Here is a 6000-nt window from a genome sequence, read left to right on the forward strand (position 1 = left end):
TTCTTCAATTTTAAAAATATATAAATTTAATTTTCTAAATCTAATTTTGTTAAGTTTATATGATGTTTTGAATATGTTTCATGATGGTTTTTGAGTTGTTTATATTTTTTAACAATTTTTTTTACTCAAATGTTAGGAAACGATAAATAAACTTATTAAAAAATTATTAAAAAGATTAAATATACGCAAGTTTAAATATTGAAATTAAATTGGTCTAAAATTTTAACAAGAGATTAATTCTATTTTTCATTAAAAAGAAAAGTAAGGGATCCAAAATATTTTTTTTAATATATAATCATTTTAAAAATAAAACATATGTAAAAGACATATATAGCTTCATGTTTATCCTTTGATTAGGTATGATTGATTTGATTAATGAGTTTTGTAGTAGCAAAGTTGGAGTTGAATGGAGAAGAAATAAGAGAGCAATGGATGAAAGAAAAGGAATGCACAACCACCTTGAATTCAATTTCCTCTGTAATTGATTATTCCCTTTGAAGTTTGTGTGTTCATCAATGGTGTAATTTATTGCAGCCAAAGAAGAAGGCAATTAGAAACAACATGATTTGGATGGAAGAAGATACTCGTGTCCGGTTAGGTAGTAAAACTAATCAGACCACCATGTTTACACCTTTGTGACAACATTAATTCAAACAATTGGTGTATGTAACACCAAATCCATGTTTGACCTAAGTAACCAACTACACAAGTACACTTGACTTGAGTGCATGAATTTTCCAAATTTTTACTTATTATTATTTTTTTAATTATGATACACAATTTAAAAAACATAAGAACATAACATTTTATTGGATGAGTAAAATATTTGTTTACAAGTGAAAAAGTAAGTGTAAAACTTTAGAAATAAGCTCTCCACCGTATAGAAGAAAAAGAACTTAAATATACAAGTCTTTTCGATCTCAAATCTCATAGAGATGAAAATAAAAAACAATAAATAATCAGAGTCTAAATATTATAAGAATAATGATTTTTTGACTACTAAATTTTGTCAACTTTTTTTTACAACATGAGATAACATCTTTTAAGTGCTTTTGTAATATTAATAATGAGAAAATGAAAAATCTCTTAGAAGATACCACCTAAAGTTGTAAGAGAAAGTTGTCAAAATTTAATAGTAAAAAATTATTTTTCTATAATAAAATCATTCAACATGGTACATAATGCATGCATAACCTGTCATTTAGAAATACTTCTCTCCTATGTCTCATGATTTTACCGTGTCCTTCTCATAAACATTATGTGTCATATGATATTGTGGTGTAACTAATTTTCTCTCTACCTCTAACTTAAAGTAAATATTATAAAAAATTGAAAATAATGTAATCCAAAAATTTTAAATTTAGACATGAAATATTACTCCTCAATTAGAAAAAAAGGTCAAATTTAACATTCACATGTATTTATACTTTTTAAAATTTTCTCTTGAAGTTAATGTGGAGGAATGAAGGCCCAGCAATAATTGAGGAGGAACGTGGTAATGAGGCTAATAATGTGAGAAAGTTTAACTTTACACCTAAACTAAATTACATGTTATCTCTTTCATTGTCATCTTCTCTTTTTAGATCCTTTTACGTTGGAAATCTTCAAAATTCCATTCCATTGCTTCCTTTTTCTCACATCTTACAATAATTATTGTACCTCACCCTTCTCATCATCCTTTACTCTTTCCTTTTGGTTCTTCAAGAAAGGATAAGGAAAGATAGTGAAAAACAAATGACAAATAAAGTATAATAAAATAGATAGTTTTTAGGTTATTTAATTCTATAACATTTAAGAAAGTTATGCAAAAAGAAAGACCTATATATCTAATAAATTTACATACTAAATAAATATATTTTTGTTCTATTTTACTCTGAATTAGTTTAAAAGTAAGACAATAATTCATTTACTTATCATCCATTTATTTTACCTACAAATCAATTCATATAATAGATTTATTAAAAAATAAAAACATTCATTTAAGTTAAGAAATTTTTATTTTCTCAATCTCCAAGTAAATTGTCGAACAATTTTCCGACCATTCGAGTCTTATATTTGTCCAAGTGTTTCTTCAGAACAAATTTAGAACAGTGATAAAATCTTCTCTTTATTTAGTGAATTTGTGTGTACTCTTATAAACTCAGTAGAAAGAGAATAAGAGAAAGAAGAAAGAAAGAAAAAACATTAATTTTTTTTATGTTGTGATCTGGGTGATAAAAAGAAATATGCTTTAGTGATATTTTCATTCATTTTTTATCTTAAAATTTGGCTTAAATATCAAATTATCTTAATGAAAAAATAAGGATACGCAGAGCTTTAAACAAAAACAAAAATGGTGAAAAAAATTTAATTGCAATAATTAAAAATTTTCATAAATTTAATTTGTGCAAAACCATATACATTGATGACAGTAGAAAGATAAAATATAAGTAAGTCCACTAAAAAGGTTAGACTATCTAATTTCCATGTTAACAAAAAAACAATAAATCAAAACGGTATTTAATCTTTTTCAGTCCACACGATCTTCTCTCACATATTACACATACTGGGCCCAAACAAAACTTTAAATGGGCTTCATTTCACAACATTACAAGTGAAAACTTTCTTAACTCTATTAAATTTCTTAATTACCTTTAATTCATTTTTCAAATGGAATGTATCTTTTACATCTTATAAAGTTTTTATTTATATCCCGTGATACAATCATTATAATAAAAGTACCAAATTGAGTAATAGTCATGTGATAAATAATATATAAATACATAGTTCTAAAAATCCCGTGATATTATTATATGTGTGTGTGAATCTAATTGTTAAACTATGATATAATAATCTATATCTTTAATTCTATTTTTTATTATAACAGAAATGTTTCATTTGATACTATGAGTAATATATAAAGTGTAAGAAATCCTCTTTAGAGATTGAGTGGCTGTAGGTCAATAATAACTCATCCTTATCTTTGATTATTCAAAATAATTAGCATATAAAATACTGAATTTAATACTTTAGAAAAGATGATGGTGACTTAACCACAAATCACACCCAATTTAATCTCCTATTTATAACTAATAATTGTCCACACGTTATATAATTAAGAGCTTAATCTATGTACTACTCTGTTATCGTAAAACATTTTCATATAACAAAAATCATTATCATCATGCTGTATCAATGAATAAAATAAAATAGGTAATTTTAATACATATACTTATAAAAAAGTATCACACTAATATTATATATAAATTAAATTCTAAAACAAATGAATTTTTAAGAATTTTGTAGTCAACATTAATATTTAAGATATATATAGCCAAAGAAACAAATTTTTGTTGTACAAATAAATTTCAGGATTAAAACCACATCGTGTAGGAATTCCTTTCTGCACAAACCAACAAACAGTGACCTTTTGACCACTTAATTGAAACTCTTGCATAACTATTTAAAACTACAAATTTCTTTGATAATTTAATTATATAATATAAATAAAATAAATCAAATAAGAGACTAGTCACCTATCCCTAAGTGATCTTTTTGCAATTAAATTCTGTATTCCATTTCCATAACTTTTTTAAGGAATTTATTTGCATAACTTAAATATTACAAATTCTGGTAAAAAAAAAAAACTAGTAATTAGAACTTTTTTTATGGTTCTGAATATCCAATACTTAAATTATTATGCAGAACTTTGAATATATATATATATATATATATATATATATATATCTTCACTGCTATTGGCCTTACATGCTCTTAATGCTTAACATTTCACACCAATTCTCACATTTCAATTCATTCATTTCCTCTTCCTAACTTGTTTCATTTCCCCTTTAACACAGAAACACAAACTATTTGTTCATCATATCATATACCCTTTTCATTTTTCTTTTTTCTACAACAAGTGTAGTTTTTGTTTTCATCTTCTTCTGCATTCTCTACCAAAAAGTGGAGGAAGTGTTCTGTTACCACAAAGAACAAGGGGACAAGGTATGTTTCTCATCACCCTCTTGTTTTTCCATTCTTTTCTTTGTGCTTGTTATTATGCAGTGCTTAGTGTTTTTATTTCAGTGTTTTTTCGCAGAATTAACGATGATGGGTCTGGGAAGGTTGGTAGGGACTCTAAAATCCAAAATAAGGTCTTTGAAACTGAGGAAACCTTATGATAAGATGGAGAAGAGTGAGAGCATGAGAGTGGAGATAAGAAGCAGAAAAGCCAGAAAACTCATTGAAGAGACCTTAAAAATTGCTGATTCACCTAAGTCCAGAACCTTCACTTTATGATGCTTATGTATTATTGTGTTGGTAAAAACTCTTCAATAATTAAGTTTTTCTGCTATTCATATACATGAGTCTTTGAATTTCAATGATTTAACTTACTCTATATCCTTTAACTCTTAACCTTTGCATCAATCACATGTAATTAGTACTACTAATAATCATGTTAGGTATACAAGTCTAGAATGGTATGAAGCATGCAAAAACTTTGCAGAATTTGTATGAGTTTGTTGTTTGAGGCACTTGCATAAAAATGGAAGGTGGAAAGTACCAGAAAAATGAATTATTGAGTTTCTTTTAGGCCATTTGCATAGATAAAAGTGGGAGGGGGAAAAAACAGCAACAAAATTGAAATAAAAGGTAAAAACTTTGAAAGAAAAATATCTGTATTTATGCACTGTATAGTAGATTTTCACTGAAGCTCCTTTCGTTTTCAAATTTATTGCTTATGAACATCAGGTCTGGTTTTAGGTGGACCATTCTATAGATGGTGCAGGCCAATTATGTCACCTTCACTTTTTTCCCTCTTGTTTTAAATGAACACGAGAAATTTAAGTATTTTAAAAATAAATTCAAGAAAATATTTTCAATTCAGATCCAATTAGTGATTCACATGTTTGATAATGTTTTTATGGTTCAAAGTTTTGAACAGTAGATAAGTTCAATCCAAAGCAAAAATATTATGTACATATTTTATTCAGACATGGTAAATTTACATGTTGGTTTTTTATAATATTTAAATTAAAAATCACACATATTCATACAAAGAATAATTGAATATCCGACAAAGAAGTATATCCTCGGCAGTTTTGTTAGTTAAGTGGGAAATTTTGTTTCGAGAGATAAGATATTAAAAATAAATTTCGTGTATTTAGTGTAAACATTTAAACCATTGAATCCGGCTTATATTTTGACAAATAATTAATTATTTTTAGAAAAATCATTTAAGAAGTAAATAAGAATAATAGTTTAATACATATTCTAGAGTAAAAATTTTCATCGGTAGTTTTTTTTTTCAAGAGACTGTAGAGTGTGTTTGTCAAATATATATGCACAATATCTACGTATGAATGCATGATCCACGATATTATATATCATATATTAAAAGTTTAACGGGAGAATCTTGATGTAGCTAACGTCCAACTAACAGATAAGATAACCCATCAAACTCAACCACCAATTTCCCAAAGGAAAACTCAAAACTATATATTATTTATAAACTCAAAACTATATGGTCTCAATAGAATACACTAGTTAAAAGGACCAAACAAAATGAGAAATTTAAATGGTTGAAAAGCTTCCAACATACATTCATAGGAATAAGGGAAGTTGAAAGGGATTTGTTAGTCCAGCAACCATCGTTAAGAACGACCATAAGCGTAGATAATATGAAATAGATTCTAACTTATGATTTTTAATACAATGATAAGAGTAAATTTTAAATCTAACTCAACCTTACCAAACAAAATGAGAAATTTTCATGGCTTAACATACTTGTAACATACCTCCATCACGCTGAAACATATACATTTCAAACGTTGCATGAGACTAAACATTAATAGGTGATCCAAAATAGACTTTAAGTCATTGTTCTAATATCATGCTAAAAAGTAAATTTTAAATCTAACTGAACCTTACAAAATAGAATAATGTGAGATTTGCACTCACTTATACATTATAAATTGATCTTATTTATATATATATAAAACAACATTAATAAACAAA

At 26.4% G+C, this 6000-nt stretch overlaps 1 long non-coding RNA gene across 1 annotated transcript; it reads left to right on the plus strand.

Moving 5' to 3' along the window:
• The first annotated feature begins 3736 nt into the window (after positions 1-3736).
• LOC114185764 lies at positions 3737-4364 on the plus strand. Its single transcript, XR_003604890.1, has 2 exons — positions 3737-3987; positions 4069-4364. It is a non-coding gene; the product is annotated as an uncharacterized LOC114185764 (long non-coding RNA).
• Positions 4365-6000: the final 1636 nt, after the last annotated feature.

This window comes from Vigna unguiculata, chromosome 5, assembly GCF_004118075.2.
Source record: "Vigna unguiculata cultivar IT97K-499-35 chromosome 5, ASM411807v1, whole genome shotgun sequence".
Taxonomy (NCBI): Eukaryota; Viridiplantae; Streptophyta; class Magnoliopsida; order Fabales; family Fabaceae; genus Vigna; species Vigna unguiculata.